Raw genomic sequence first — 12,478 nt, 5'->3', positions numbered from 1 at the left:
AGGCTAGAGCTAGTGGGCCAAGCAGTGTTTAAATGAATACAATTTGTGTGTTGTTATTTAGGGGCATAAGCTAGCCAGGCAGCCGGGAGCCAGGTGGCAGAAATGCAGCCTGTAGCTCCTTTCTACAGAATGATACTTAACTTCATATGGAAAAGCAAAAAACCCAGGATAACCAAAACAATCCTGTACAATAAAAAACTTCTGGAGGCATCACAATCCCTGACTTCAAACTCTACTACAGAGTTACAGCACTGAAAACAACCTGATATTGGGCATAAAAACAGACAAGAGGGCCAAATGGAACTGAATCAAAGACCCCGATATCAATCCACACACTTATGAACACCTGATTTTTTGACAAAAAAGCAAAAAATATCAAATGGAAAAAGAAAGCATATTTAACAAACGGTGCTGGCATAACTGGATACCAATATGTAGAAGAATGAAAATTGACCCATATCTATCACCATGCACAAAACTCAAGTCCAAATGGATCAAAGACCTAAACATAAAGCCAGCCACACTGGACCTCATAAAAGAGAAAGTAGGAAGTACACTTGAATGCATTGGCACAGGAGACCACTTCCTAAATATAACCCCAAGTAGCACAGACACTGAGAGAAACAGTAATAAATGGAACCTTTTGAAACCGAGAAGCTTCTGTAAAGCAAAGGACACGGTCAAAAAGACAAAATGACAGCCTACAGAATGGGAAAAGAGCTTCACCAACCCCAAACTGGACAGAGGGCTGATCTCCAAATATACAAAGAACTCAAGAAACTGGTCATCAAAAGAACAAATAATCCAATAAAAAATGGAGTACCGACATAAACAGAGAACTTTCAACAGAGGAATCTAAAATGACTCAAAGACACTTAAGGAAATGTTCAACAACCTTAGTCATCAGAGAAATGCAAATCAAAACAACTCTGAGATTCCAAGAACAAAAACACTGATGGTGACTTATGCTGGAGAGGTTGTGGGTAAAAGAGAACATTTCTGCATTACTGGTGGGAGTGCAAGCTGGTACAGCCAGTTTGGATATTAATATGGTGATTTCCCAAAAAATTAGGAAACAATCTTCCTCAAGATCAAGTAATATCACTTTTGAGTATATTCCCAAAGGATGCTCAACTGTGCCACAAGGACATGTGCTCAAGTATGTTCATAGCAGCATTATTTGGCATAGCCAAACAACCTAAATGCCCTTGACTAAAGAATGGATAAGGAAAATGTGGTACATTTATACAATGGAGTACTACACAGTTGAACAAAATAATGACATCTTGACATTTCTAGGCAAATAGATAATTCTTGATAACATCATATTGAGTGAGGTAACCCAGACCCAGAAAGACATATATCATATATACTCACTCATAAGTGGCTTTTAGACATAAAGCAAAGAAAAAGCAGCCTACAATTCACAATTCCAGAGAACCTAGACAACAATGAGGACCCTAAGAGAGACGTACATGAATCTAATCCACCCAGGAAGTAGAAAAAGACACGATCTCCTGAGTAAATTGGGAGCATGGGGATCATGGGAGCAGGTAGAAGGGGAGGGGAGTGGAGAAAAATGTATAGCTCAATAAAAACAATTTAAAATATAAATAAACGAAGAGAGAGAGAAAGAGAGAGAGAGAGAGAGAGAGAAATTCATATAGTCTTTGGCACCTGCCTGGGGTCCCAGTGCTCAGAAGGTTGTCACGGAGGTTGATGTAAGTTCAAGGCCAGCCAGAGTAGTATAGCAAGGAATAACCATCCAGGGACTCTCTCCAAACAGCATCAAAAACCCAAACCAAGATAGGACTCTGCCAGAGAGCCTCAGCAGAGCTCTGTAAATGATATGGGACTTTTGGAGTGAGCTTACTCGTAGAAAGTCGCTAAAATCAAGGCTTAGAAAAAAGTGTGCGGCTTTGCCATTTCCTGATTGACAAGCACTTACCTTTAAAGGCCGAGATTTCGGTGAGCTTGTTATCCCTCATCCCCCAACAATACAGCAATGCCGCGTGGGTCGATAAAGGGCCCAGAGATGAACCTCTCCGGAGAAGGTTTCAGGAAGAGCTTTATTGTGCCTGAACACCTGTCTCTATAGTCGAAGCATGTCACTGCTAATGATTAGCATTACCCCCGATTGGACAGAGAGCGCTCACTTCACCAAGATCTCTATGCGGAAGAAGTACATAAAAAGAGGCACGGAGAGTGCACATTGGCCAGCTACACAGGCTACTTCAGTCTTCAGGGTCTGACTTAGGGCATGCTCCGGAGCGTCGTATGCCATGCTTCTGACTGAGAAGCACAGTGCGCTGGGTAGGCTGGTTGCCAGCTGGGAGAAAGGGTCTTCCATAGTCCACGCTAGCCCTTACCTTGCAGTATAGCTGAGGATGATTGTGAATTTCTGATTGTTTTGCTTCTGTACCACCTCCTGGGCCTGGGAATACGAGTACGTGCTACCATGACCAGGTTCTCTGGTGCTGGATTTGAACCCAGGGCTTGTTTTGCAGGCCTGCTAGAAAGGTGCTGTGGCTCTCTGGTGGTGGCATTCCTCTGAGATCTAATGGAACATGTTATTTAACTGTCTTTTGTCTTAGGATTACTATCACTTTGATAAAACACCATGACCAAAGCAACTTGGGAAGGAAAAGGTTTATTTGGCTTACACCTCCTCATCTCTGTCCATCACTGAAGGGAGTCAGAACAGGGACTCGAACAGGGTGGGATCCTGGAGGTAGGAGCTGATGCAGAGGACACCGAAGGCTGCTGCTTACTGGCTTGGTTCCCCTGGCCCAGGGATGGCCCAACCCACCCTGAGCTAATAATTAATTAAGAGAATGCCTTATAGCTGGCTCTTATGGAGGGGTTTCCTCAACTGAGGTCCTTCCTCTCAGATGACTCTAGCTTGTGTCAAGTTGACATAAAACCAGCAACCACAGCTTTTTCTTGTATTATCTTGTTGTGTTAGTTTGAATGTAATTGTCCTCCATAACACTATAATCTCATAGGGAGTGGTGTGATTAGGAGTTGTGGCTTTGTTGGAGTGGTTATAGCCTAATTGGAGGAAGTGTGTCACTGTGGGTTTGGGCTTTGATGTTTTATATACTCAGGATACTGCCCAGTTTGTTAATGGACTTCCTGTTGCCTGTAAGATGTAGCACTCTCAGCTTCTACAACATGCCTGCCTGCATGCCGCCATGCTCCCTGCCATGATGATAATGGACTGAACCTCTGAAACTGTAAGTGAGCCACCTCAATGAAAAGTTTTCTTTGTAAGAGTTGCTGTGGTCATGGTGTCTCTTCACAGCAATCAAAACCCAAACTAAAACACACTTGTTTCCTTCCTTCCTTCCTTCCTTCCTTCCTTCCTTCCTTCCTTCCTTCCTTCCTTCCTTCCTTCTTTCGTTTTTTGAGACAGGGTTTCTCTGTGTAACTTTGGAGCCTGTCCTAGAATGCGCTCTGTAGACCAGGATGGCCTTGAACTCACAGAGATCTGCCTGCCTCTGCCTTCTGTGCTGGGATTAAGGGCCTGTGCCACCCTGCCCTGCTGTTTTCCTGTTTCTTATAGACTATAACAATAATAAATTGATGTTAGAGAGAATACTTTTCAACTTGCTAGAGTTTATTGATAAAACAAAAGTTTACTCATGTCAATAAACTGAGTTTACCTGAACAGTCAACTACTGAACCACTTCTGGGGCAAGGAAAAAATAAAGAAAGAAATTAAAATTTTCCTTAAATTCAATGAAAATGAAGGCACAACATATCCAAACCTATGGGACACCATGAAAGAAAGCAGTGCTAAGAGGAAAGTTCATAGCACTAAGGGGCCACATAAGGAAAATGGAGAAAGCTCACATCAATGACCTATCAGCATGACTGAAAGCTCTAGAAAGAAAAAAAAAAAAGAAGCAGACTCACCCAAAAGAAGAAGACATAAAATAATCAAGTTGAGGGCTGAAATCAACAAAATAGAAACAGAAAACCATACAAAGAATCAATGAAACAAAGAGCTGGTTCTTTGAGAAAACAAACAAGATTGACAAACCTTTATCCAAACTAATCAAAAGGCAGAGAGAGAAGATACAAATTAACAAAATCAGAAATGAAAAGAGGGGACATAACAATGGACTCTGAGGAAATTCAGTACTCCACAAAACTGGAAAATGTAAAAGAAATGGACAATTTTTTAGATAGATACCACCTACCAAAATTAAATCAAGCCCAGGGGATTAATTTAAATAGACCTATAAACAGTGAAGAGATAGAAGCTGCCATCAAAAATCTCCCCCCACAAAAAGCCCAAGGCCGGATGGTTTTAGTGCTGAATTCTACCAGAACTTTCAAGAAGAGCTAATACCTATACTCCTCAAAGTGTTCCACATAATAGAAACAGAAGGCTCACTGTCAACCTCTTTTTATGAAGCTACAGTTACCCTGATACCAAAACCTCACAAAGACTCAACCAAGAAAGAGAATTACAGACCAGTCTCACTCATGAACATGGATGCAAAAATTCTCAATAAAATTCTGGCAAACTGAATCCAAGAACAAATGACAAAAAACATCCATCATGACCAAGTAGGCTTCATCCCAGAGATTCAGGGCTGGTTCAACATATGAAAATCAATCAATGTAATCCACCATATAAATAAACTGAAAGAAAAAAACCATATGATTATTTCATTGGATGCAGAAAAAACATTTGACAAAATTCAACATCCCTTCATGAAAATGGTCTTGGAGAGATTAGTGATACATGAATCATATCCAAATATAATAAAAGCAATATACAGCAAGCCGACAGCTAACATCAAGGTAAATGGAGAGAAACTCAAAGCAATTCCACTAAAATCAGGAACAAGACAAGGTTGTCCTCTCTCTCCATATCTCTTCAACATAGTTCTTGAAGTTTTAGCAATAACAATAAGACAACATAAGGAGATCAAAGGGATTCAAATTGTAAAGGAAGAAGTCAAACTTTTGTTATTTGCAGATGATATGATAGTGAATATAAGTGACCCCAAAAACTCTACCAGAGAACTTCTATAGCTGATAAATACCTGCAGTGATGTGGCAGGATACAAGATCAACTCAAAAAAATCAGTAGCCCGCCTATACACAAAGGATAAAGAAGCTGAGAGGGAAATCAGAGAAACATCACCTTTCACTATAGCCACAAATCACAAAATACCTTAGGGTAACACTAACAAAGGACACTAAAGACCTATTTGACAAAAACTTTATGTCTTTGAAGAAAGAAATTGAAGAAGTCACCAGAAAATGGAAATATCTCCCATCCTCTTGGATAGGAAGAATCAACATAGTAAAAATGGCAATCCTACCAAAAGCAATCTATAGATTCAATGCAATCCCATCAAAATGTTGTTCAGAAAAAGTCTTTTGAAACATCATTTTTATTATCAAGAAAATTATCTAATGACTAAACTATTAAGTATAATTAATTTATATCCACATACTATACAAAACAAAACAAAAAAGAATGAAAAAGAAAAAAAAGAAAAGCATCAGAGAATAGGTACTTGCAACACTGGATTGATACCAACAGTGACATTTTTGAGACAGGGTTTCTCTGTGTTGCTTTGGTTCCTGTCCTGGTACTAGCTCTTGCAGACCAGGCTGATCTTGAACTCACAGAGATCCTCCTGCTTATGCCTCCTAAGTTCTGGGATTAAAGGCGTTCTCCACCACCATCCGGCTCTGATGCTTTTCAAACCACTAAATACTCTCTAAATGAAATCATTCCATCTTACTCCCCACTATATCATTTGGTCCTTTTGTAAGTTTATTTGCACTTTTTTTTTGGTGTCAAAAACCCATCAAACAGTCACTTCACAAATCTGGGACTGTGATGGAGAAGCCACAGTTATGACTAGTGTTTATTGGTATCTGTGTTAAGTAAAAGTGGTTGTGCCTGAGAGTTCTTTTCAGAATAAAGAGGAGTTAGTGCTAGTGCACCAAAAGAGATAGTACAATACTTACCTCATAACCCATAATGAACAAATTTGTTAGATGATACATGAAACGAGAGTTTGGTTTTGCAATTGTGTCTCTCATATTCCTAGTCTTCTAAGGCAATTCATCACTTAGTCTCACATCAAAGCAATAATAATAATATCATTATTAGTAGGGGTGAAGGGTCTTATGCCCCAGGCGAGCTTAGAACTTATAGCTAGCCAAGGATGACTAGTAGCTCCTGATTTTGCTGTTCTACATCCCCAGTTCTTGGGTTATAGCTGTGCACCACCACACACAATGTACATGGTGCTGGGGATGGAACCCAGGGCTTTGTGCAAGCCATGTAAGCACAGCTGAGCCACACCCTCAGCCCCTTTAATTTTCTTTGTACTTTTCTTCTTTGTGTTGTTTTATATTTATACCACCCACTGCCAAAAACACTAATAAATGTCTCTAGCTTTCTACATTTCTATTTGTCAATCAATCAATCAATTCTCCTTGTCTTCCAAAATATAAACATATTGAGATCATGGGCAATATCTCTTATGCTTTAATCTCTTTTTTGATTTAAGATAAGTTTTATTTTTGTTCTGTTTTTTTTTTTTAGATCATATACTGTAAAACTGGGCAAGAACTTTTTTTTTTTTTAAAGAAAGAATGAGGAACTGAAGAGATGGCTCAGCAGTTAAGAGCACTGGCTACTCTTCCAGAGGACCCAGGTTCAATTCTCAGCACTCACATAATTCTGGGGGATCTAGCACCCTCACATAAACATAAATGCAGGCAAAACACTAAAGCACATAAAATAAAAATAAGTAAATTATAAAAAAAGATAGAGGAGTGGGAGAGGCGTTTAAATAGNCACTAAAGCACATAAAATAAAAATAAGTAAATTATAAAAAAAGATAGAGGAGTGGGAGAGGCGTTTAAATAGAGGGAGACATGAATACAAAACAGACACTGAAGAAATTAAAACTGTTGAAATGACATATACCTGAATTTTCAAACTTAATTTCCTAATCTCATTTTTCTTTTTAGTTTGGGAACAAAATCTATGTCTAAAACTTACAGTATTTGAAAAGGGAAACTTTTTTTACAACAGACAAAAATGTACATAGTATGCTTGCTTAAACAAAGTTTGCCTAAGGCTAGATAATGGATTTTTGGTCATTTGGTGTCCAAACCAGGTTTCTGAGAATTAGGCATGAAAATTGCATCAGACACAATCAGTTAAATGACAATTTGACATAATGTAGGTTAAAAAAATTTAGTATTAATTATATTTAACAAGGCAATGTAAAATGGCTTTATTACCAGTCGTCTTACATGTCAAATGATGTATTTTATAATTTTTAAGTTTTAGAAATGAAATAAAATTTTCTCTTAAAAAAAAGTACAGACAAAACATCTGGCTCTAGGGCTGGGAGTAACAGCGGGAGTGTGTGCATCTGTAGGCAGCATTTTTCAGGTCCAGGGTTCATCCTCAGAAACCAAACCAAACCAAAACCCCAAACAAAGATTGATTGAGCAAGATAACTCCTGAGGTGATCCATCCCTGGAACCACATTAATGTGGGAGGCAAGAACCACTGAGTTCTCCTCTGACTGCCACATGCATGCAGCGGCACACATGCTCATACCCTCCCCCCCCACATCACGTACACACACACACACATCATGCACACATATGCACGATCCACACAAAGACCAATAATAAAGAAAATACTGAAAGTCTCCAAACCAAAAGCCACCTGACTACAGAATGAAGGACACTGGAAGTCCCGGTGGTTAAATACTGTTGGTAAGGATTTAAAGGAAGGGATTCTGGTCGCATTTCTTCTTTTTATTCGTGAAGCACAAGCCACACAACTCCAGTGTTCTCTGAACAACATGGAGCCTTCATTCAAAACAGGAGTGATTCATGTCCCAGGTAACTACCCCAAAACTAACAGCAACCCCAGAGCCAACTCAGGAGACACAGTGTGTACCCCAGAGATGTTTCCTTCCTCCGTTCCTCCGATCCCTCCGTTCCTCCGTCCCTCCCTCCATCCCTCCTTCCCTTTCTATAAATGCTCTCTCGGCTGCTGCATGGGCTTACTGCATCTTTAAGTCCAAGAAAGCCCCTTAACTTCTTGGAAATTCCATTGCATCAACTGGAAGATGAAGGCAATAATGGTTCCTAGGTTACGGGGATTCTTATCTGGCATAACAATCATCCAGTAATCAGCAGGCCATGTCTGGGTTTTGTTGTTGAGATAAGGTCTCACTTAGCTAAGGTTATTCCTGAAATCACAGCCATTCTCCTGCCTCAGCCTCCAAAGTGTTAGGAATGGATTACAGGTATGAGCCACCAAACTCTAACAGTTTAATGCGAATTCTCTATGTTTAGTTTCACTTGGGTCCATGACTTTCACAGAGTTTCCCCAGATATAAAGGATCAAACCTCTGCGATGGTTTGTAAATCATGAGTGACAAGTAGAAACTAAGATTTTAATAACTTCATTATCATTACAATTTTAATTATATGAATTCTATATCACTCTTACCATGGGAGAGGTATATTTTAAGAGTATTATGTAATATTTATTGCTAAGAAGTATTGTTATTATCACCCCCATTTTATAGGTGAGGGAAGTCAAGTATAGGGCATATAGCTGGTAATTGGTCATTAGTGTTGAGCCCAGGAAGCATGGACCCTAAATTTTTGCTTCTAACTATTCTGCTTTATTAATCAGCTTTTTGTTTTGTTTGTGGATGTGGGTGTGGGTTGTGGTGTGAACGTTTGTAAGGGTGTGAGTGCAGATGTGTTCACCAACATATGGATTTGAAAGGCCACATCTGGTGGCTTCCCTTGACTGCTTCACCCTTAGCTTACCTGAAGCTCATCCATTGGACTAGGCTGCTGCCAATCCACTTGAGGGACCCTGCTCTTTTTACCCCTGCCTTATTCCTCAGGGCTGGAGTTACAGTCTTTTTCTTGGATTCTGAGAATCCTAACTCAGTTCCTCATGTTTCTGGAGCAGGCACTTTATTTAGCCCCTGCCTGTTCCTTGTCCTTCCTGAGTACTTAGAAGACTTGTGTGTATTTCTGAGTATGAAATCAGCCAGAGTTCTGAGCACTTAAATATTTTGGAAACTTTAGAAAAGTAACCATAGGACCTAAGAAAACCCAGACAAACAAATACATTTAAATATTTTACCAAGGCTGTGGTAGAGCATTTGCTTAGCATGCATGAGGTCCTAGGTTCAATTCCCAGTCATCTTCCACCCCAATCTACACAGGTAAGAATAGAGAGAAAACACTAAATAAAGGAAACAGTTTAAAGATCACGTTGAAAAGGGACAGTTGAGCAGCTAGCCACTGATGTGCTCCTGGCAGCCCCAGCCTTGGTGAGCAGGGACTGTGGACACGGAAAACTCAGCAATGCTGGCGGGAGAGAAGGTCATTCAGTGGTTAAGACGTCAGTAAAATTGGTGAGGAAGTTGGGATTTGTCAGAGGGAAAAAGCTAAGTGAAAGCAGAAACACAAAAATGTCAGTAAAGTTGACCTTCACTGTGGGGATATTTGATGACAAATCAGCCTTGGCATTCCTAGTCTTGTTTTTTTTTTTTTTTTTTTTTTTTATCATGTTTGCTTTTCTGAGAGTTTTGGGTGGCCCAGGCTGGCCTTAAACTTGATATGAAACCAAGGATGACTTTAAATTTCTAAGATTATTTGTCATTTAAAAAAAATTCTTGAAATGACTTGCTTTTTTTAGGTCCTAATCAAGGACATTTTATTTATTTTTAATTAGCATTCTTTTTTATAAAAATAAAATATTTTATTTTAAAAATTAAAATATTTTTATTTATTCTTCTCTCATACATTACATTCTGATCAGAATTTCCACTCCTTCCACTTACTCTCCCAAACCCTGCTCCCACCTCCCCACCTCCCCCAATCTACTCCTCCTCCATTCACCTTAGAAAAGAGCAGGCCTCCCAGAGATACCAGCTGAACATGGAATAGCAAATTACAGTATGACTATGCACAGACCCTCTCTCTGTGAGTTCGAGACCAGCCTGGTCTACAGAGCTAGTTCCAGGACAGGCTCCAAAGCCACAGAGAAACCCTGTCTCGAAAAACAAAACAAAACAAAGAACAAACAAACAAACAAACAAAAAAGACTGGACAAGGCAACCCAGTAGAAAGAAAAGACTAGGTGAAAGAGTTAGAGGCAACCCCACTCCTACTAATAGGAGCACCACAAGAACAGCAAGCTACACAACCATAGCATATATGTAGAGGACTTAGGTCACACCCATGCAGGTTTGGTGATTGTTGTTTCAGCCTCTGTGAGCCCCTATGAGCCCTGCTGATTCTGTGGACTGTGTTTTTGTGGTGTCCTTGACCCTCTGGCTCCTGCAATCCTTCCTCCCACTCTTTTGCCATAGCCCCATAAGCTTTTTTTAATGTTTGGCTGTGGGTCTCTGCATCTGCTCCCATCTGTTGCTAGATAAAGCCTCCTGATGATGACTGGACTAGGCTCTGGTCCATGAGTGTAGCAGAACATCAATACAAATCATTTCATTGACTTTTCCCTCCTCCTTCTCCTTCTCCTCCTCCTCCTCCTCCTCCTCCTCCTCCTCCTCCTCCTCCTCCTCCTCCTCCTCCTCCTCCTCTTCCTCTTCTTCCCCAGTCATATTTGGTTCTAGCTTCCAGGTTTTGGCCATCCAAGCAGAGTCTGGCATGGGCTCCCTGTCATGGCAGGAGCCTCAGGTTAGACCAATCATTAGTCAACCACTTCCACAAGCTCTGAGCCACCATTTCCCTAATATATCTTGCAAGCAGGACAAACTGTACGTTGAAAGTTTTGTGTCTGGGTTGGTATTTCAGTCCTGTCATTGAAAGCCTTGCTAGTTGTAGAAGATGGCTGGTTCAGGCTTCACAGCCCCCATTACTAGGAGTCCTGCTAGGGTCAACCTCACACATTCCAGGGAGTTTCCACTGCACTAGGTTTCCACATCGCCCTCCAAATTCCCCCAAGTCCCAGTCTCTCTCAGTACTCACTCCCTCCGTCACTCCAAACCCACTTGATGCCTCCTGTTTCCATGGTCTCATGCCCCCAGTCCACCCTTGAAATCTCCTCTAGTTTCCCTTCTAGGAAGATTCAAGCATTCCACCTTGAAGCTTCCTTATTACTTAGCCTCTCTGGGTCTGTGGCTTGTAGCATGATTATCTGTTACCTTACAGCTATTTAATATTCACTTATAAGTGAATGCACACTTTGTTTGTGTTTCTGGATCTGGGTTACATCACTCAGGATGATTTTTTTTTCTAGTACTATCCATTTGCCTGCAAATTTCATGATATCATTTTTTAACACCCAAGTAATACTCCATTGTGTAAATGTACCACATTTTCTTTATCCATTCTTCAGTTTTGAGGGACATTTAGGTTGTTCCATGTTTCCGGCTACTAAGAATAAAGCTGCTACAAACATAGTTGAACAAGTGTCCTGTGGTAGGATGGAGTGTTCTTTGTGTTTATGATATGCCCCAAGAGTGGTTTAGTGGGTTCTTGAGGTAGATTGAGTCTCAATTTTCTGAGAATTGATTTCCAAAGTAGCTGTGCAAGTTTTCACTCCCACCAGCAGAGGAGGAGAATTCCCCTTGTTCCACATCTCTGCCAGCATGAGTTGTCACTCGTATTTTTGATCTTAGCCATTTTGACTAGTGTAAGATGGAATCTCAAAGTAGTTTTGATTTACATTTCCCTGATGGCTAAGGATGTTGGACATTTCTTTAAGTGTTTCTCAGCCATTTGAGATTTCTCTTTTGAGAATTCTTTGTTTAGATTTGTACCCCCATTTTAAAATTGAATTATTTGGTTTGTTCATGTCTACTTTCTTGAGGTCTTTATATATTTTGGATATTTTCCCCCTGTCAGGTGTGGAGTTGGTGAAAAGATCTTTTCTTATTCTGCTTTTGTTCTATTGACAGTGTCCTTTGCCTTACAGAAACTTCTCAGTTTCAGAAGGTCTTATTTAATACTTGTTAATCTTAATGTTTGTGCTGTACTGGTGTGTTCAGGAAGCTGTCTCTTGTGCCAATGCATTCAACGCTATTCCCCACTGTCTCTTCCATTGGGTTCAGTGTATGTGGCTTTATGTTGAGACTTTTGATCCACTTGGCCTTGAGTTTTATGCATGGGAATAGATCTATTTGCATTCTTTTACATGTTGACATCCAGTTATACCAGCACCATTTGTTGAAGAGGCTTTCTTTCATTGTATTATTTTGGCTTCTTTATCAAAAATCAGATGTCTATAGGTGAGTGGATTTATGTCTGAGTCTTTGATTCAGTTTCATTGACTAACCTGTTTGTTTTTATGCCAATACCATGGGTTTTTTTATTGCTATAGTTCTGTAGTAGAGCTTGAAATCAGGGATGGTGACACCTCTGGAAGTTCCTTTAACATACAGGATTGTTTAGTTACCCTGGTTTTTTTTTTTTTTTTTTT

Source organism: Alexandromys fortis, unplaced genomic scaffold (genome assembly GCF_014885135.2).
Source record: "Alexandromys fortis isolate MF-2015 unplaced genomic scaffold, M_Fortis_MF-2015_v1.1 scaffold_112, whole genome shotgun sequence".
Taxonomy (NCBI): Eukaryota; Metazoa; Chordata; class Mammalia; order Rodentia; family Cricetidae; genus Alexandromys; species Alexandromys fortis.
This window is presented reverse-complemented; position numbering follows the sequence as displayed.